The following is a 22,962-nucleotide window of genomic DNA, read 5'->3' on the forward strand; positions in this document are numbered from 1 at the left end:
CCCTACCAACTCAACCTGGTTGGCATTGGCTCTGGGCTGTCACTACAAGATCAGATGGGGTATATCATGCACACGCATGTTGACTAAGATCAGCATCTCCTGCAACCATGCAGACCAGGGCATGCATTGGACAATGCTAAATTGTGGCATAGGCTTAAGGTTTCAGATCCTCATATTTTTTCCAAATTTGCCATAAAATATGCCTGAACACAACCCTCCAACCCACAAGAGTCGAGCACTTGAAAAACGGGAGAGGTACTCACAATTCTTCTACAGCTTTCCTCTCTGTAACCAGTAGTACATTGTTATGAACAGGATTTATTTTTAGTCAAGGTCTCTACTGCCAGCTCCATCTCCAATTCTAGGGGAAGAATTAGCAAAAAACATGTCAGCACGGTAATAGCTAATTAACAATGAATGAAGGTCTAGTATAATAAATGTCTTATTTTAATTTGTGCTATGAAAATGTTGTATTGCTTCAACAATAGGAAAAATGTATTACATTTGTCTTCCACATTGTATAGTTTAAGCAAAATTTCTGGCCTTTTGAAGGTATCATAGAGCTTTAGATTGCTCCAGGATTATACGGCATTCCATGATTAGGAGTTTAAGTCTTCTTTTTAATTAGTTTTCTGTTTTTGTCAATATTTATTTTTCAATCAGCAGATTAGCTTTGCTCTGAAATCACCCTAATTTGGATCAAGTTCACTTTGTTTCCTTTTGCTTTCTGTTGTTTTATGAACAGATGAAGAGCCATTGATTAGGTTTACTGACTATGTCTAAATCTCCTGTTAAGAAGAAACATCTGGAAAAGCTGAGACTTTTGGTAGAAATTAATGTTTGACTATTGTTGGCAGTCAACTCTGTTTACAGATAAAAGGCATGGGTGTAACTTTCCATATAAATTTTTTTTTCTTAACTTACGAAACTGAAGACAGAGCTATCCTACTATAGGAGGATAATGATCCATAGATCTGAACCAGAATTCCACATAAGATACAATACATAGCACTTGTTCTGCTAAGCCTGAAGCTAACCCATTGTCACAACTTCAACAAGCATTGATATATTTGATCATGGAACCTGGTAGATTGCACAGATGTTTGTTCACCATAATTGCATCATATACTCATGTTGAGCATGTCCACGGTGGACACTTAGAGGAAAGAGAAGTAAGTAGAAAAGTTGAAAATGGTTACCTAGCTTTCATTACAAAAACTCACAACTTCTCCTCACTCCTTTCATGAGTAAAAGTGCAGTGGGTGTCTGGGCTGGTTCCTGTTCTTGTGCATTGTCAGTTCTCATAGAATCATAGAATGGTTTGGGTTGGAAAGGACCTCAAAGATCATCCAGTTCCAACCACCCCACCATGGACAGGGACACCTTCCCTTAAATCAGCTTGCTCAAAGCCTCATCCGACCTGGCCTTGAACACTTCCAGGGATGGGGCATCCACAACTTCCTGGGCAACCTGATCCAGTGCCTCACCATCCTCACAGTGAAGAATTTCTTCCTTATATCCAATCTAAATCTACCTTCTTTCAGTTTAAATCCATTACCTCTTGTCCTATCACTCCATGCTCTTGTAAAAAGTTCCTCTCAAGCTTTCTCATAGGCCCCCTTTGGGTACTGGAAGGCTGCTAGAAGGTCTCCCCAGAGCCTTCTCTTCTCCAGGCTGAACAACCCCAGCTGTCTCAGTCTGTCTTCACAGGAGCGGTGCTCCAGCCCTCGTATCAATCTTCGCGGCCCTTCTCTGGACTTGTTCCAACAGGTCCTTGTCCTTGTCCTTCAATTATTTTTTGTTGATTGTAACTAAGTTCTGCATCATAGCGAAACAGCTGCACTGTGCTGGTAACCTGTTGGCCAGTTATTTGATTAATATTAATATAGTTTTAAAAAAACTTTTAGAAGTGTTTAAGAATAAAACTTGGTTTTTAATAATCTGCTTATGCTGCCTCAGAGAATACATCAGAGAATTTCTTTGTCCGGTCATGTTGATGAATGCTTCTCTTAGTAACCTTTGTAGTCTTGATAGGACTTGCCAGTGAAAGTATACATTACAAAATGGTACTATTTTTGTATCACTAACAAAGTCTAAATATTTCAAACAGAGCTAAATTAGGGAAAAACAAACTGAAAAATTACCAATATTTCTCATAGGCAATCTCTTATGCTCTTTATTGTATTTTCATTAATTTTGTCTTTTTAAAAAGTTTCTTTTTAAAATCACACTTGCCTATGACAAACGAGCAATACCATATTTTCCCACATCCTGATCAAAACTTTCATTGAAGGGTTGAGAAATTTTTATAATTAAAATAATGGTATTTTGTAAACCTTCTGAAGTTTCTCTCTGTGGCATGGAAGTCTGTCTGTTGTTTTGTCAGCCGTGGTGGATTGCCGTTGGCTGGATGCCAGGTACCCACCCAGCTGCTCTCTCCCTCCTGAAAACTGAAAGAGGGAAGATTTCCATTAGATGTAAGGAAGAATTTCTTCCCTCTGAGGGTGGTGAGGAACTGGAACAGGTTGCCCAGAGAAGTTGTGGATGCCCCATCCCTGGAAGTGTTCAAGGCCAGGTTGGATGAGGCTTTGAGCAACCTGGTGTAGTGGAGAGTTTCTCTGTCCATGGCAGGAGGGTTGGAACTAGATGATCTTTGAGGTCCCTTCCAACCCTAACCATTCTATGATTCTATGATTCTATGAAGATTTAAGAGACATGAATGTGGAAAAACGGTTGCAAGGCGTTACGCACACCACAAATTCTACAGCAGATGGAAAAATAAGAGCAGAACAACAAGAGAGGATTAAGAGGAAAAGTAAAATAAAAAATGGGAGATGGCTTTTAAGAAAACAGAAAGAGAATTCAGGTAAAGATGGGAGAAGATGTTAAGAACCGTTCAAAACTGCTGAATGCTACAGAAATGGGTGAAGTTTTGTGTGTCCCAGGACATGAGAGGATTTGCTGAGCAAAGCTGAGAAAGTCAAACCTGAGAAGATCAAACTTGAGAAAATCAAACTTGAGAAATAGGAGCAAGTGGGAAGGAACAGGACAATAAAAGAAAGAAAGAAAACGAAAATTCTGAGGAGGAAGATGGTGAAATGAACCACTCTCCTTTCCCCCAGAAAACACCTGCAGCAAAGATTTCTCCCTTCAGAGAGAGAAAAATTGAACTCAGATAGATGTAATTATATGAACCCAAAAACACAGGCACTGCTGCAGTCACTGTTGGCCTGTATATGTCATATGATATGTTCAGAAGGACTATTTTGGCCCTAAAATCTATGAACCTTCACAAGATGTGTAACTTGATGACAAAAATAAATGTCTATTTGCAACTGTTAACAGCCTTTTTAAACATTAGGTTGTTTCTTAACATTTGGTAAAACAATTGTCCTATTTTTAATAGAACAAATATTATATGTAATTCCATCTAGAAGCAAAACAAAATAGATACCTGTAACCTTAACAAACAGGCATGATCGTTTAGAGCTCTGTGCAATGTTACATCAGGAAAGTTTGAAGGAAAACAAAAAACCAAATACCACACAAAACCTTCTGTCAAAGAGAATAAACGAGATCTGTCTGGTGTCTAGTTGCAGGAATAGGCTTTTTCTGTTCCTTTACACAATTGATACACAATCTCATTTGCGTATTTCAGAAGTTTTCTAAGACTCTCTCTTCTCATTTGCTCTAGGATTGTCTCTTTCTTTGGCCTTTTATTTTTGATTCTAAAGGTGATGAGTTTCACAGATTTTCTGCACTTCCAACTAAAAATTTCAGGTAAGGGTCTCCCAATGTGCTGGAAAGTTTGCTATGAACTGAACTACACATAACTAGGAGCAAAGCGAAATGGCCATATGTATGTAATATTGGCATGGGGCTAATAGAAACCCTGAATAACTGTCTGAAAAAGATGACTATATGGCTACTGGTTTTATTCTCTTTATTTTGTTGCTTTTCTTCTCATTTGCCATTTTCTTCTAAATTTTAAACGAAATATTGTGTCAGTGAATTCTCAGGTCCTTTGGGCTTTCCTATTTGTTTCCTGGGGGAGGTGGTAACTTTTTTTTTTTTAATCTCCTTCTAACCTTTACTGTCCCTTTATTTTCACTTTGTTTTGGCTATGCTAACAAAAAGAGCTCCTGAACTCCAAAGAGTGTTTCAAAACCCTTGTGTTCACGTATAGAAATTTGTAGCTTGCTTGAACTGTAGCTCTACAGAAATACCAGATGAACAGTCAAAATCAGAATTGAGCCTCTGCAATGAGGGGACTTCAGTGATGCTCACAGCTCAGATATGATCGAGGGCATCTCCTGAAATGCCTTTGCTCATGTGTCGGTGAATCAGGCAGAGATTTACTCGGTTTTTTTTTTCAGACACAGTAAATTAAGCAGCTTGAAGTTCACCTGCACCCTAGAACTGCAGTCTGATGCAGGACATGTAAATAACTCTGTTTCCCCCATGGCTTCTTTTGAAACTCACAGAGTCAGTGAGTAAAACTTCTTGCAGATTACACTATTTCACCTCATAAAATCTACATTTTATAGCTGAGGGGTGTTGATATATTTTTGGTTTTGCAAAGGTTTTTTTTTGTTTGGTCTTTACTTTTTTATAATTCCTCAATATTTAAGCCTTTTTACTTCTAAGAGAGCAGTAGGAAGCTTGGAAGATGTTTACTGTGGAAAACAAATGCATGCATTGTGTAAATGTGTGTTGTTAATTAGACTATTGTCAGCCAAGGTTAGCTAAGATGTAAGATTTCGTCCACAGTTTGTAATGCTCGTTCATAAAGATGATAATCAAATGTTTGTTGCTATATTTGAATGGATTGTTACTTTTCCCATTTTTGCTGTTATCAAAGCCAGGAATACTTCTAGTCTGACTTCAGCTAAAGACTTTTATCTTCTCAGTGATAGCTGGGTGTACTTTTTCTAATGCAAATGCATTGTATTTGATGCTGGCCTTTTTTTGGTCAGGCACCCAGCTAGGCTGCTTGTGTATCTGACGTTTTTCTTTTCCAGAGTGTGCTTATACACACAGATGCATAGATGTGTATAGAGATCTGGTGTCTGTGTGGGCTCAGACTGCAAGTATTCTCACAGCTGGGAGAAATATCCTCAACTCACATTAACCTTGAGCTCCCACGCATGTCTCTGAAAGCCAGATGCAGTACAAGCTTCTAGGAAAGAGTGTTTTCAAAAGATAAGACACTGCTGTATTTGGAGCCATAAAGCTTACTTTCACTAGAGAGAGTAGAGGTCCAATGTTACACATAGTTCACTGTTCCTGTATTCAGAAATCACGTGGATGCTTTAGATTCATGGAAACTTAGCAATTGCCATGCAAGGTGCAAAAAATTCTGGTTTTGGTGGACACTTACTCATTGTACTGGTATCATATTCTAAGCTGATTGTGACTTGAGCAGGAGGAATCTTTCTCTCTTTTTCTTTAAGGTGTCCATATCCATTTAAAAATAACTTTTTGGAGCCCATCAAAAATTTTAATTGGTCTCCTAAGGAAACAGAACTGGTGAGAAGGCACTATTAGTCTATCCATTTATCAGTCTCTTTGCTTACTGTAGTGATATATGACAGTGCAGATGTCAAGAAAAAAATATGAAACCCAGCTTTATTTGTTCTGCTGTTCATGGAACAATTTTGTCTTTAACGGAAACACATTTTAATTAAATTTCCCTTTTTCATGCTGATAGGATGACTTTTAAGCATGCATCTATGGGCAACACATTTATAAACCAAGCCAGCCGGTCTCTTTCAAAGGGACCTGGTTCTAATACGAATATCTTTTTTTTCTCATAAGTCAATAAAACGATGGAAAGATACCACTGAATCTAAAGTGAAGCTTCTGTTTCTTTTGTACTGCAGCCTCTTAGGGTAAAAACTTCCAGGTCAATACATTTTCTGTAGTGTAAGTCCATGGTAAATTATGGCAATAATTAAGAGAATAAGATCTCATATGGCAATTTCTTGTAAAATATCTGTAAATGCACTTAGCATTAATTACTCAAAGAATAACTTCTTTAAAAAAGCAAAATAAGTTGTTCAGGTAGTTAGCAATGACTATCCTAACATCAGAGACACTAGTTTTAACCTCCAGAATTAAATACTTTATGCTGATGACTGAGTGGAGGTACATTTCTCACCTTTTTGCTCCACACTGAGAGTTTCAGAGAATCAATATTTCATTGCATTTTATTACATCGTTAGATGCTAAGGCTCGTCTGCAATAGTGAACCACCGGAGATCTCAAACAGTTGTGAATACTATACTTTCCAAATTCTTCAGAACTGTTGCGAAAGACAATTGTATAGTGAAAGTATATGGTCACCACATGGCCTTATTTGTTTGCCATGTAAACTGGCGGTATAACACAAAGAATCTCCTTTTGTGTTTCGGTGTACAAACACTGCATGGACGCCATATGAGCACTAGGTCCTATGGCCAGTCTATCATGCAAAACAACTGCTCTGTTTCCTCATTCTAATTCCTGTCATTTTCTTTTCCAGTAAGTCCAAAGATAATTTCCCTTTGGACACAGATGTCCTATGTTTTGTTACTTGCTCATAGACATCTCAGATAGATAGATAAAAAATATAATTATTATTCTTTTTTTTTCTTTTTGGACTGGTCAGATGGTATGTTACAATGAACAATGATTAGAGAAGCACACTGACATCCTGTATTAACTTTCTGAGTTCTATAACTTCTTCTATTGAAATTTTAATTTCAGGCAAGACTTCTGATGTGTCCTCCATAAAGTTCCTCCCAAGCTCAGGTACAGCAAACTTATATTAAAACATATATATATATATATATATATATATAAAATTTAGATTTTTCTGTTATAGTCTTATATTCTGTGAATGCTTCTTTTGGCTCTACAATTTCTCTTGCACTGCTCCTGTCCCTGCAATGTTTGAGAAATATATATTATAAATTCTTATGCCTTTTTCAAGTTTTTCTCAGACATTTCTTTAACATGCCATATTCTGATTTTATATTTAGCCTGCTTGAACACATAGTTCTTTCTGTTTGCCTCATTTTGACACAACTGTGATTTCTATAAGCATACCTCCCTATTTCTGTGGGCCCCCTTACCTAGCTGTATATATTTTTTTTTCTTCCTTCGACCTCTCCCTTCTCACTCCACTTTCTACACTTTCTGTGCTGGTTTAGTTGGAGGAGTCAGAAAAGATGATTACAGCAGAAGATATTGGAATGAACAACATCTACCATAGTTTTAAAATAAATCATATGCTAGAGATAGGTAGACCGTATGGGAATTCATTTCACATAACTGTAGCTATCAAAAAGTGAAGAGTCTGGTTTGCTTGGTCATCTAGTCTTCCTGTACAGTCATGGAAGAGAAACTATCCTTCTCCAGAAGGTGATCTTTTTCACCCAAAGAGAGGGGTCTTGAGAGTGCATACTTCTCTTTGTAAACTAAGAACAGAGTCTAGGAGAGTAGATTGAAATTGGGGGTTAGCAATTGGGCTGTTGAAGTTAGGAGAGATGTGAGGTCATGACTCATGAGTGCCAGTCACTTTCTTATTTGTGTCCTTGGATTAATTCAGTCTGAGAAATGAGCTGAATGTGTGATTTTCATTGGCTTAGGTAAGGTTACAGAGTTGAGAAAATGCAGTCTATTCTACTCGTACTCTTAATTGTCAGCAGACACACCTCTTTTAAAATAGGTCATTTTCATACTTGAGTTTTATGAATTTATTTACTTATTCAATCAGTCTGGAGGTCTAGTTTCACTGCATATCTCCTGGTGAAAAATTCCTTGGCTGTTGCCACAAATGGGAACAACGGATTTCAGACACTTTGCTAAGAAAAATGGGTACCATTTCTGTCAGCTGCCAAGACCTTGTATCATGAATAAATCTTGAGGAGGAAAGTTTCCTTTCCGTGGCTGCTGCTAGGTGTCTCAGATTCTCAGCCTGAGGAGAGCTTCTGTTCTCTGGCTGCGTTATGTAGTCACGTCAGCTTCATACCTACCTCTGAATAGAGAACCCGGGTACAATGAATCATTCAGCCCTCTGTACAAGGAAGGAAATACTTGGATGGCTAAAGGCAGGGTAGAGTTTCACTTAGAGCTGCATGAATTTCCCTGAAACGCTCTTAAAAAAACAGTGTAATGCTGTTTTTAGTGTGTTCTGTTTGTCATTCAGAAACACAACACATTAGCAGCTTTGAACTCTCAGGCACTAAAAAATATTTAAGTTACATAAGCAGATTGAGAGAAGGACTGAATGATGCTTTCAAACTGAAAATATTCTTAAGCATCTTTTCACTGCTACAGCTAAATAGTGCAGTTCTTTTAAAGGGTAGAGCTATAGACACTGAAACAGACGATCTATACTAGAGAGTTTAAAGAGGCAATTGAACCAAGATAAATATTCAGACAGATCTGGAAGTTCGAGAAGGAAGATTTTATTTTTTTCTGAAAGAAAACATGCCATTGAACTTAAGAATTTTTCTTTTTGTTTTCTTTTTCTTTGAATTTGTAGGTATTTGCACAGGCTCTTTTATTCATTCTTTGTTTTTCACCATTAGTAACTTGTTTCAATGAGAACCTTTTCAGCTTAATTTTTACTACCATATAACATCAGGGAAGCACTGGCATAATATATTAAGGATTTTATTTTTAAAAAGGCCAATCATAACAAAATCTTTGAAAAAGATTTGTTTCTTAAACAAAATTTTGTGCACATAAAACACATGCTTCAAAAGGGAAACTATAATTGAAATAAATCTTTGAACAACATTTATGGGCCAACCAAATAAAATAAATGTCTGTTTCCTCACTCTAAATTTAAACCAGCCTTCGTTCATAGTTTCAGTTAGAAAAACCCCAAACCTCTGCTAGAGGGAAAAAAACATATGTAGCCAAATTAACTTGAATAGCTATAAACCCAGTAATTGTACAACAGAAGGGTCTTGGAGAAAAACGATATGTGAAGTTTAAATGTAAAATCTCCAAATGCAAAATAAAAAAAGAAGAAAGATGGTCCTAATTAACAGCAGACATAGACATGAAATAAAACGTGGAGGGGTACAGGATATAGGAAAGTATTTCAAACATGTTAGCACTTTAAAATGTCAGACAGTTAGAGACAGTTATGGAGAATTTATTTCTTGGTTTGGAAGGCCTAACAGACATGCAATAAAATTCACAGGAGCGCTACTACAACAGAGTGGAATAGCAGGAAGAGTCAAGTGCAACAGTAATATGATCCAGTATTTAGTAATTTTGTACTTCTACGAAGAGGATGATTAATGGTATATTTATTGGTTTGTCTTTGCGTTTGTTTTTTTATACTTATACATATACTGAATCCATATATGGATCAGAAAGCCCATGTAATAATGGATTTAGGAAATTTGGTCTATTTGAAATTAAATCAGATAACCAAATTTTCTTAATCCTCTGGGGAGAAAATGAGAGAGAAAATGTCAAAGGAAGTATTTTTTTGCAATATTAGCCTGGTAATTGCAATTTTTAATTTTCAAGAATGACAGCAATAAATCGCAAAACAAAGCAAAAACATTCAAAATTTAAAAAATAGTGAATGCTTCACTGAAAATCTTGAAAAAGAGCTGTCGGAACATTGAGATGTAATATATCTCAATGAACATCACTGATATTTACACAGTCACTATCTCTAATGTAATACTTGAAGAAGCTGGCAATTAGATTCTAATACAAGTGTTTGTAGAGATGTATGAGCAGAACGTATATACCTATATATCATCAGTAAGTTATATGCTGCTATAGCTCACTCATCATTCTGTATATGCACTGGTCTCAAGACTGTTAGACACATGACTTAAGGAGGAATGAGGGTTGTTTATTTCTTTGAGAAGAGAGAATTTTTGTTCTAGTTATGAGATGATACATTTAATGATATGCTATCTCTAAGCACCTAATACTTTTTACCTCTAGTATTTTCCGTTTTTTGAAAGTACATTGAAAATACTTCTCTCTTCTTCCTTTGATTTCTAGTATCTGGCAGAAGCAAACCATTTCACTTGACCCCAAATATTTCAGACACATGCGAAGTACATAATGCCCTGCAGCTCTTTTTTTTTTTTTTTTTTTTCAGCAAAACCTGTATGTCTGTGAGCCAGTGAAGTGAAGAAGAGATGGAATTTTACTTGGAAAATATAGTCGGCTATATACCGCCGTAAGAACATCTCGCTCTGTTAAGAAAGAGGGTCCCTGGAATCATTCAGTTTATTTTTTCAGCTCATAAATGTGGTGAAACGTTTCCTCTAGGCTGTGGATCCACTTAGTAGCTTTCCTGTTCCCTGAATGTTGTGGAAGCGGTCAGGACGGCACCGCTACCTGTTCCTCCATTAGGACATGCACTGATTTGTCTCATCCTTTATTTCTGCAGGTTGGTTGGGGAGAAATTTGTCAAGATGATGGCAGATCTTTCCGCTATTGCCCAGCTCAAGCTGCAGAGCTCATTAAGAGTGGAATTTTTCTAAATCAACTCAGTGATCTAGGACTAAGGATTTCTGTTGACTTTTGATGACCCTTGTGAAACAGGAGTCATGTGTGTACCTACAAAAATCCCTTCCAGAATTTTCCTGCTAGTAACCAGATTTAGCATATTCTAGATGTATCTTTGTTAAGATTATTCAGAGTAACTAGAGTTTACCACGTTATAGCAGCTGAAATGGACTTTTAATCCATTTGTGCCAAGTTGTGTAAACCTCCTGCCTTGTTTCAGTCATGTGTTAAGTTATATTGATGTGCATCCAGGAGTTTGTAAAATTGATCTGAGAACTTTGAGAATAAGTGGAGCACCTGTATGGCATGAAGAATAAGTATTACACATTAATCAAGAAGAAAGAAAAAAATGAATAGAGAAATTTGTTGGATGTTAGGAAGTATTTCTTCTCTGAAAGGGTTGTCAGCCACTGGAATAGGCTGCCCAGGGAGCTGGTTGAGTCCCCATCCCTGGATGTGTTTAAGAATAGGGTGGATGATCTACTTAGGGATATGGTTTAATGGGGATTAGGGACGGTTGGACTCAATGATCTCTAAGGTCTTTTCCAACCTAGAAATCTATGAATCTATGAAATTGCATTGCTTAAGTTGCTGTCTCAGCAGTTCTCAACTACTTTTGTAGCAAAACCAGTTTCCAGGAGGAAGGTTCATGAAAAATATTTTCACTGTGACAGCTGAAGAGGCACAGAAAAGTCAAGGTGTTCATGCCTCATCCTCTGGGCAGCAACATTGGAGACTGGGTGAAAACCTCATTCTTTCAATGACAAAGTTGTCATTGACTTCGTCATAGCCAGATTTTCACCCCAAGTCCTCACTATGCAGACTCAGCAGACTCATGCACCTCAGTGCCCCTTTATGAATCTCTGTTCTCACAATATTTATTGCATCTGAAATACCCTCAGTTTTCATTTCTCTTCATCTGGGATTGCCTTTGTTTAGGTTTCATGGGATTGAATAGTACAGGGGTAGGAAAACAGAAAATAATTTTTGAGGCAGAGCCACAAGAAAGTCAGGGATTTGGTTGCTATGCCTTGTACACATGGATCACGATTTTGGGAAAAAGTTAGTACTCACTGCTCGTAATATAGGGCTATGATTAACAAAATTAATAAAATTAGTGTTGAGTGTAATGATTTAAGGTTTAAATTCACAAGCAAATTTTCACCACCAATATTGTTTTTAAGTCCAAATACATCAAAAAGCCACTTCTCAATGTGTTGGACTGCAGTGGTTGGTATCAGTTTTTTCTTTTAATCAGAATTTCAGTCAGCTTCTAACAAAACTTATTTTAAAATGAAAAGCTGGCTAACATCCCATCGACTAACAAAAACCTGAACCTGGCTATGTCTTTATTCCCAGTTGATTAGAACACAAATCTCTTTTTATTCTTTCTGTGGGAATAAATATTAAGTGTATATGTTAAGCATGGTACACAAACTGCTGCCCCTTTTGTACTTGTATCTGACCTGTGGCGTGTGAAATCAAGGTGTTTCACATGCAGCACAGCCACAGGTCCCATGCAACAATGAGTTTCTCTGGCTATAGAGGAAAGTGGGCTGCAGAACTAAGTACAATACAAGGGACCCAAGCCCAGCACACACCATAACCTGTCCCAGAGTGGAGAGTAAGACCAGGCAGCGCTGTGTTCTAAAACTGACTTGTGGATTTCTGTCTGCTCTGCAAACCCTCCAGCTCATAGCACAACAGAAGTCTGATACATCCTTCATGAGAACACATTATTCTTGCTCTTTAGGGTGTTTGTGGCTGGTGAAGCCCTTCTGTCCTTATACTTCCTTGAACATCTTGTCTATTTGTGTGTTTGAGTCAGAACACCTCCTGCAAGATCTGAACAAATCTGTTCCCAAAGGGAGTAAGGGAGATTATCCTGAGGACAGTCCTTTTCATAAACACAAAATTAGCGACGGGTGATTCTGAGACCTCTTTGATAGACAATGTGACCCTGCTACTGCATTCTTCATGACAGAGAGAAAAGAACATTTCTAAAAGAAAAGAAAGCCAAAGAAAAAGAGAATAAAGTACAACTGAGGAAAGAAGAGAAAAAAAGTAACCATTAATTTTGTTTAATTGCAGATTTCTCCTCTCCTCCTCCCAGTCATCTTCTACGCATTTGGAGTCCTCAGATTTGCAAGGTGAGACTAATAGGAAAGAGATCCTGTTTTATAAAAACCTATGCCTAAGTGGAAGTTAATGAGGTGGAAATGAGTTACCTTCAGCAGAAATTTTTCCAAGTTTTCACTTGCACCAGAAAAAAATGCTGCAAAGCAGGATTAAGTAGCCTAGAGGCAGCTCTGCTACTGCAGCTCTTCAGGGCTCTGACCCAAGCAGGGGCCTCCGCATAGCACTACTTCCAGGTGGGTAGACAAACCTCTTGTCCAGCTCCGTCTTGGTCACCTCCACCACAGTACCTCACTGCACAGGAGTGCGTATGCCTTTGTTTTCCAGTCCTGCCATCATGACCCTTCTAATCCCACAGGCAAATCCTGTTGATGTCCTGAATGAAGCTCAGAAGACATCCAGATTTCACAGAGGCTACCTCGCATCAGTTTCTTGGAAGCATGTGCCTCTCTGGTGATGAGACCTTAATGGTGGTGCTTTTAATCTATCATGTAAAAAGGCAAGCAGGCCTAGCACCTACAGATGCAGAAAGAAGCCTGGCCAGATCACTGGGCCTCTCTCTGAAAGGACACATTGTCCCTGTCCTTACCAAGTCCTTTCTCAACAGCTTCTGCTATTGCTGGCATGAGCATTAAGGAGCCCTTGCATTTTGGAGGTGCAAAGAACCTTTCTGTTTTCTTCCTTACAGATGTATGGCTCTGCAGGGCTAATTTCACATAAGGCTAGGATTTTACAGGTTCTGATCTGAGCCCAAGACTGAAAATATTATACAAGAAGATCTCCATGGAAGTCCAGTAACAGGCTACTGGCTGAATCAGTTTCCACTTGGAGTCTGGTATAACGATGGAGCAGGTGTGAATGCAGACATTGTATCCATCAGAATGAGGAATATGCAATGCTTTCCTTACAAAAAAAAAAATATATATATGGCACATAGCACTTTTGAGATATTTTCTTTGCAGATACTGTAACACATTTAACCAGATTGGAAAAACAAAATAAGATAAACAAACAAGTAATGAGAAAAACAAAAACCTACTGTAGATTTCAGCAACCTGTAGGATTAAAGGGGTGGTCTCCCCTTTCATCACACTACCCACTTCAACCTGCTTGCTCAGTGTCTGCCAGGAAACTGTTTAAAGTTCCTGTGGCTTGAGAAATGGCCAATCTTTACAAAGAAGGAGATTTTTATCTGACTAGCCAAGGTCTTAAAATGTCAATACTTGGCTGTGACTAATAAATAAATAAACAAATATGCACGCACACATCATCTAGGATGGCAGCCTATTGCTGGGTAACTAGATTTAAGTCATAAGAGATTTAAATCTTGTTTTGCTTAAAAAACGAAAGTTTCTTCTCAGACATGGCTATTTCCAATGGTATATTAAACCCAAGGTTGCTCTAAATGTTTGTCATACTATGAGAAGATTGACCTGTTCTGTTTAATTATGATAAAACTCCATAAGAAATATAAACCTAAGGAAGAAAAATTACTAAAAGGATCTCAGAGATCCTGCAACCTTTCGTCTTTCTGTTGCACTTACAAATTCAGAAGATTATGATCAAAATGATGTGTCCCCATCCACTTCCTAAATGACTTGTATACTAGCTATGACTCTTATCCTAGTAGACATCTATGGTAGAACTCTTCTCACCCATCTTGAATCATCTCTGGTGTAGCCGTCTAGTTTTCTTTTATAGGCAGTACAGAGAAGTAGGACATTATTATTCAGATGTGTCTCAGTAGTGTCTTTAAGATGAGGTAACTGTACTTTACGAGATGGCATCCCTTCTCCAGGGAGTCTGAATAATGAGGCTTCACTCTGAAGATTCTTACATTTAGATAAATGATCCCAGGACACTGATTGGTCATTATGATTGCAAATCTATTTCAAGGGGAGTCAATGAAGCGTTGAAATGTCCATGGAGGATTCATCTGGGAGCAGCCTAGTTTACCTGTCCAAGAGACAGGGTTTTACCCCTACACAAGAAACCAGTCGTCCCACATCCTGAAAGATGAGCAGGAACAACGAATAGGAGGAGTTTTACCCTACAACTCCGCTACTAAGCTGGGAGAAAGATCAAACTTGGACTTGCCATGCAAGAATACTTATTTGCTTAGCGATCCTCTCCTTTCACTAATACTCTTTACAGTGAGACTTTCTCACTCCAACTTAGCTCCCACATCTAAATCAACATGTGTGACAGGGCATGTGTATGCTGAAAAGTTTTCTCTCTCAGTTGCATATGGAGGCAGGTAACTGAAGAATTTTAGAAAATCAGAATTTGAAGGCCAGGGGAACAGAAATAATTTTCAGGTGAATTTTGAATGTTCATGAAGTGAAACAACTTTTAAATGAGACACCTTAAAAGACATACCCTGTCGTGGTTTAGGCTGATCCAGCAGCTAAACTCCACACAGCCGCTCTCTCACTCCTTCCTCAGTGAAATGGAGAGGAGAAAAATATAATAAAAGGACTGAGGGTCGAGATAAGAACAGAGAAGGAGCACCCATCAACCATGGTCCCGGGCAAAACAGACTCGGCTTTCTTAAAGCAAAGCAATTTATTAAAAGTTACTTAAAAGGACAAAGGGAAACAAAACCAATTATTTAAGAGGATAAAAAGAAACAAAGCCAGATCTTAAAAAACAACACCTCCCCATCCCCCTTTCCTTTTCTTCCCGGCTCTACCTGCCCCCCAGCGGCGCAGGGGGACAGGGAATGGGGGAATGCAGGTCAGTTCATCCCATGCTGTTACTGCCGCTCCTTTCTTAAAGGAGAAGGAGTCCTTACACCGTTTTCCCTTGCTCCAGTGGATCCCCTACTCACGAGGAAAATCCACAAACTTCTCCACTGTGAGTCCTACCCGCAGGATGCAATCCTTCTCCATCGGATTGCTCCGATGTGGGCTTTACCACAGTCTCGGATTCTTAGGGAGTTGTTGCCACTCGCTCTGGCGTGGGTCGTCCCACAGACTCTAGATGCCTCTCTACCTTGTCGTGCCTATTCTTCACGACCATCTTCAGGCTCAGGCATCTTCTCTCCGACGCGGGCTTGTCCACGGGCTGCGAGTGGGTCTCTGCTGTACCAAGTCCGTCCTGACTGCAGGGGGGCTGCCTGCTGTCTTGCCACCAGTTGCAGGGGAAACTCAGCTCCGGCAAACCTCTTCCTGTTCCATCTTCACTGACCTGGTGTCAGTGTGGCCGTTTCTTTTGGATCTTAGTCTTCTGTGGGTGAACTCAGCCCAGCGGGCACCCCGGGAGCGGCGCACTCCCTGAGTTTCCCAAGCGGCTCTGCCACAGACATCCTCAGTGGGTATTGCTGGCCTGACACAGGCAGCCACTCGGCCAGGGGCCAGGGAGCGGGGGCAGTGCCCTCCTCCCTTCTCTCCTCACTCATGGGCAAAGCACCTTTTCTGGTTCCTTTGTCCCAACTTAAATAGGGCAATTCACAGAGGCACTGACTGGCTCAACCCTGAGGGGGATGGGAGTCCGATCTGGTGGTCAGAACTGGGTCTGACCCAGTTCCAAAACCAGGGAAGACACAGGGAGCAAATCCCCTCTCCTGCCACTAGAAGCACCCCCCCACATCAAACCATCACATACCCCAAAACTCTGCACTCTGTAAAACAATGAGGCTAGCATAGGAGTCCACCTGTCATGTTAAGCACGAACGTAAGGTGAATTGCCACTGACTTGAGACTTTCAGTCTTTTTTGGACTTTTAGGATTTTTAGACTGGGATTAGTGCAGAGTTAGGGTAGCCCATGGCAGTAAGAGACAGAAGAGAACTGCCTGCTTGGAAGTTGAGTCCTTTCTATATTGAGGGAGAGATGTAGTTTGTATCACATAGGGAAAGCAAAACCTTACATCACCATTCCTTTAGAATACCCAGCAAGGGTCAGATTGGTCTCAGAATAAGCAAGGATGGTCCTTACCTTTTCAGCATAGTCCAAGACACTCAAAAATACTGCACATTTGTGAGATATCATGGGAAGAATAGCATAGTGACCCAACATGTGCTGTGTTCTGGATAAGATAAGCACTTCAAACAATATTGCTCTCATTTGATTAAGAGAAGATAAAACTATACATTTCTGAACCTAATGTAAATATTTTCCTTCTGTTCCCCTCTCTTTGAAAATATTTAACATGTTAAAAGAAAATATTTTGAATAGTAAAAATAAAAGAAATCCAAACCACGAAAGCAATATGTTTTCAGACTACCCAGCACTGACAGCAGAAAGGAGTAATTTTTCACTTGCTCCTGCCTCACAGTTAAATCTTTTGAGGCAACAAGTCTTCCTTAAATTAAAAGATGAAGCACACTGTAAAGGAGTGCTAGTTGGCATGCCTGCTCTGTCTTTGCAGCACACTTAATCTACACTAGGAGAGAAAATTTGGAATCCAGTGAATGCTCCTGTATCCAAATCTCTTCCACAGCATACAGCTACAGTAATGCTATTTAAAAAGAAGAACTGTCTTAGGAGATCAATTGCAAAATTTTGCAGGGTTCCCGTAGGAGCCAATAACATTGGCTGCTCTTTTGTATTTGCTTCTTCAAGATGAGAATGCATGACTGCATCTGTCTTTCAAAAACTTCACTTCTGATTTGATGTGTTTTCTTGATCTGGCTTAAGTTTGCACCTTTGACTTCAGCCCTTGTCTAATTTTATTTTGAATTCTTTTCGGTTCCATTTTTTTTCCTGCAGTATTTTTTGAATAAGCAGCTGTTCAGCATTAATCTAAATGAAAAGGGTTTTTTTTCCCTTTGCTTTAATTATGTTCAACTGATGTTTTTGATTGATCTTCTGCTTCAAAACAGTGTCAGTGTTATTTTAAATACCTACATTTCCCCAAAATATTAATTCCTTGTAGTATGTATTCACCTGTGTAGCATGTATTCAATTCACCTGGCAGCTGTTTTTCACGCACACTTACGTAGGAGCACCACTTGCATTTCTGAGCCACTTATTATGGGATCTGAAAACTCAGCAGCTAATAAAACAGTCAGTTTTGGATAACGATCAGTCCAGAGAGGCCATATGGGGACACTAGGGGCACTGGGGAATTTTTACTTCTTATGGAATTGAAAGAAATGGAAAAGTTGGATAACCATTTGTTTGAAATTGCCTGTGATAAATTAGGTGACATTCTGGGAGGAGTTGACAACACTGTGTCATTTCCATTGTGATAGTCAATTTTGAAGTGAAGCATAAATGAAGGAAGAAAACCAGGAGATTAGTCTCATATGTGCTTGATATGTTTCTGACACAGGAATAAATCAGCCTGCTTTGAGGGGAGTGAGTTTGCATCAGAGAAAGCCCGTCAGTTTTTATGACCTCCGAAAATACTGGAGCAGTTGCTAAAGCCAAGTTTTCAGCTCCTTTTGTTTTCTTCAAGTGCTCTCACCTTCATTTGTTTTTCCATGCCACTCCCAATGGAATTATTTCCTTAGCCCAGAACTCGAAGATCCTTCTTTCTTCATTTAGAGTCTGATTCAAATCCCATTTAAGTCAATGGAAAGACTTTCATTGACTTTAGTGGGCTTTGATCCAATCCTCACATTTCTCCAGAATATGTTTTTCCTTTCATGGTGCTTACAGAAAATACTGTCAGTTTTGCACAGTCCAGAAAAAAAGAAGAAATGCAGAGGGCCCAACCTACATGGAAAAGCTCTCTTGGGATAGATATTGGACTGTTACTACTCCTCAATAGCTTTGTATAAATACACTATATTTTGGGAAAACAAAACAAAACAAAACAAAACAAAACAATTTACAAAACTAAATCACTATATTCTTTTTTTCTCCTCAAGTGTTAGTTAATGAGACATGGTTATGCTGATCTGCTGATCAACCAGTCTAAGCAGGAAAATCTCAAGATGTCTTTTAACATATTCTTACCAGATATTTGTATTTTTTATCTTATACTCCATGAGCTTTCTCTCTTTTAAACACTGTGACTAGTCAAATAACAGCATATGGCAAAAGCCAGCACTTCAAGGGGACACTTATTTAACAGCCATGAGGCTGGCTGTCTTCTGTAGCACCTGTTGGTGCTTTAGAGGATCTTGGGCACTGACTTGTCGCACAACTGCCCCAGTAAAATACGTATACATGTGTAAATTCATACTTTTGCCATAAAAAGATGCTTTATCATAGATCCAGTGACAGTACTTATGCTCCCACTGCAGTCATAAGAAATTTGAGAGCTTAAAGAGCTCCAATATCATGCAATTCCACATCTAGTCAAAAGTGGAAACAAAGACCTCAGAAAGACAGCATAGCAGGTAGGAGATAAGACAGGTGGATGTCAGTGGCTTGCTAGCAAGAATCGTTATGCACAAGCAGGAAGGCAGAATCTGAGCACAGCCCTAGAAATCAATGAAAAAAACCTCTGCTGGACATTGGCCTTTATTTCTGGAGAAACAATTTTGTAGGCTTCAGTTGGGGTCAGCCTTTAAGTTTTCGCGGTACTGATGATTTGGCCAGAGTTTTTGTGGAAATGGAAACTTGAAGCACCATCCAACACACTTCAGGAGTACTACATTTTGAGCAGGAGGAGGAAGCTGAACTCTGCATTTGCTGACTTCCAAAGTAAATTCCTTATGATAAAACTACTTTGAGACTAAGTAACACAGCAAATGTATTAATTTATTGTGAACAATGAATTCACAGTAAACGAGACTAATCTCCTGCTAGAATTCTTCATCAAGAATTTAGTAATTCACACTTAATCATTTGACTTTTTACATTAATTCATTGATATGGAAAAGAAATGTTTCGAATCCATTATTTCTTACTCTTGGAAGAGAAATATGGATCTACATTCTTGTTAGATAGCTCAGTTTGCATATTTTTCCCCTTATTTCTCCTTCAAAACCAGATATTGTTAAAGAATATAGAAGAGACTATTTATTTCTCATCACAAAGCTGTCAAGAGTGATAGCTCAAAGACAGAATCATGGGTGGTATCATTATACATACCCGGTCATGAAGGAAACGCAGTTATTAGAGTTATTAGAGATCTATAAAAAGTAGATATAGGTAGATACGATACAAGCCATCTTTGATGACTGCCAGGTATTATAAGATAATGAACGCCCTTTATAAACAAATAGTGAGTCATCAGCTTTGATGCTGAAGAAGTGAAGATTATGATGAACTTACGTAAGAACTAATTTAATTTTATCTCATGGCAGTGACTCACCTTTCTCCCACACAACATAATGGCTTCTAACTCTCCTATTGTTTTATCCTTGTACAGTACATAGTAAAGAAGTTTACTGCTTAAATGTTTGTGCTTTACATTTATGGAAAACAATACAACGAGGAAATTGTTCCTGAACAAATTTCCGAGGGCAAGGAGCCAAGAGACAACAAACCAATTCAAAAGACATTTTGAGGACATTGGTATTATAATTTGAAATAATTTGGTTTATGTTAAAAAGCATTCTGAATATTTCCACTTCAGTGGCACACTTCATAAAGCCTTTCTCCCACTTTCTGCCATAAGTGTGTGCACACTTTTACAAGAAAACTCTTAGAATATGCTAAACAGTTGGAGCAGAGAGTAGAGATTTTCCGCTGGCTTGTCTGTCACCTGCTGACACCAGAAATCTCAGATGCTGGAGAGAGGGTAATAGTGTTTCCTCCAAACACAGCATAATTCTCCTAGCCAATATTTCAATATTTGATTTCAAGGGGTTCACTTCAGTGTCTGTCTTCAGCAATGTTCTCATTTTATTCTAACTTAAATGCCTTCTTTCCATACTGTCTATAGAATTATTCTCTTTGTTTAATCTCCATTTTTTTGAATACTTTGACATAATTCCTCTCCATACCTTTTTTGGTATTCTTACCTCTGTGGTATAAAAATCTCCAGTGTCTTCTCAGTCTTTTCATTGATAAGCAAGCTTCTCATCATTCCTCAATAAAATGTTTGAAGTAACAGTGCTGAAATTCTCCCTTTCATCACCCACTTACATACTTGTCAAATCTGATTCTTACTTTACTTTGCATTTATTTGTCTTCTTCAGTTAGCATTGATCTTCATGGTTCCACTGAGAAATAATCTTCATTTATCTCTTTTTTTTTTTTACATAAAAAGGAGTTTGAATTGCTTTGTTGTTCTACAATTGCTACATTTTCTAACAAATCTAGAAATATTTTGTTCCTCCCATAGTTTAAGATCCTTTTTATTCACTTGTTCATAACAGCAGCTTTTGCTTTGAACCCAACCCTGGAGAGATTCACAAACCTGTTTTTCTCTGTTTAGGCTTTCCCCCATTAATCATCTTGCTAGCACCATGTTTTCCATCTTGTACTACTAATAATGTGTTGTGCATCCTGATAATCATATCTCATGTGTTACTGATGATAATCCTTTCTTTGACTCCCATATCCTCTCCCAATCCCTTTGCCTATAGCTCTTACATTCACAACAAAGCATCATAGAATCATAGAATCATAGAATGGTTTGGGTTGGAAGGGACCTTAAAGATCATCTAGTTCCAACCCCCCTGCCATGGGCAGAGAAATCCTCCACTACACCAGGTTGCCCAAAGCCTCATCCAACCGGGCCTTAAACACTTCCAGGGATGGGGCATCCACAACTTCTCTGGGCAACCTGTTCCAGTGCCTCATCACCCTCAATGTAAAAAATTTCTTCCTTATATCTAATCGAAATCTCCCCTCTTTCAGTTTGAATCCATTGCCCCTTGTCCTATCACTATACGCCCTTGTAAAAAGTCCCTCTCCAGCTTTCCTGTAGGCCCCCTTTAAGTACTGGAAGGCTGCTATAAGATCACCCCGGAGCCTTCTCTTCTCCAGGCTGAACAGCCCCAACTTTCTCAGCCTGTCTTCATAGCAGAGGTGCTCCAGCCCTTGGATCATCTTTGTGGCCCTCCTCTGGACCCGCTCCAGTAGTTCCAAGTCCTTCTTATGTTGGGGACTCCAGAGCTGAACACAGCATTCCAGGTGAGGTCTCACGAGAGCTGAGTAGAGGGGCAGAATCACTTCCCTTGACCTGCTGGCCACGCTTCTTTTGATACAGTCCAGGATACGATTTGCTTTCTGGGCTGCCAGCGCACGTTGCCGGCTCATGTTGAGCTTCTCATCGACCAGGACTCCCAAGTCCTTTTCCTCAGGGCTGCTCTCCACCCATTCTCCGCCCAGCCTATACTTGTGCTGGGGATTGCCCCGACCCACGTGCAGGACCTTGCACTTGGCCCTGTTGAACTTCATGAGGTTCTCACAGGCCCACCTCTCCAGCCTGTCAAGGTCCCTCTGGATGGCATCCCTTCCCTCCAGCGTGTCCACAACACCGCACAACTTGGTGTCATCTGCAAACTTGCTGCGGGTGCACTTGATCCCACTGTCCATGTCTCCAACCAAGATGTTAAATAGCACTGGTCCCAGTACTGACCCCTGAGGAACACCACTTGTCACAGGCCTCCACGTGGACATTGAACCGTTGACCACATCTCTTTGAGTGCGACCATCCAGCCAATTCCTTATCCACCAAGTGGTCCATCCATCAAAACCATGTCTTTCCAGTTTAGAGACAAGGATGTCATGTGTGACAGTATCAAATACTTTGGATAAGTCCAGGTAGACGATGTCAGTTGCTCTTCCCTTATCCATCATCACCTTTCCCCTCGCGCTTGTTGCATGTGGTGCTCAGCCTGAGCCACAATCTGCTGCTTGGCTGTTGTGTTGGCTGCTTGGGATCTCAGTGCCATGGCCCTGTGTTGCAGCTGGGGACAAACATGGCCAGTGCAGCAAGGACTTCTGCTAGACGTGCTTCCTGCAGGTTTTGGTGTGGTCCTTCACCCGTTCCATGACTGTAGACATGACTTGTCATGAACGTAAGGGGAACTAGGTTTGTCTCAGCAAATTTAAACATCAACCATACAGATGCCTACATCTGAGCTAGCCACTCAAGGTTTCCTTTATAATCACTGGTGAGAAACAGGCACTTCTCAGGCACAATTATTATGGCGTATTTTAAACATCTGCAGTAGGATGAGGTGACTCATATCCTAGAAACACTTATTTCTCTCTAATGACTGCAAAGAAAACTTAAACAACTTTCAGATGTAGACATCAGCGTTACAAATAACCAGTCCTCAACACGTGTATTGTATGTGTAGACACTCAGACACTGAGGCTAGAGAAGATGAGTCTCACCCCTGGGTTAGAGAATTTGCTCCACCAAAAGCTGAGTGATCAGCCTCTCTGAAGGACAGGACCACTATGCTATGGAACAGAGACAGCCGCTAAAC

This window comes from Tauraco erythrolophus, chromosome 2 (genome assembly GCF_009769465.1).
Source record: "Tauraco erythrolophus isolate bTauEry1 chromosome 2, bTauEry1.pri, whole genome shotgun sequence".
In the NCBI taxonomy this organism is placed as follows: Eukaryota; Metazoa; Chordata; class Aves; order Musophagiformes; family Musophagidae; genus Tauraco; species Tauraco erythrolophus.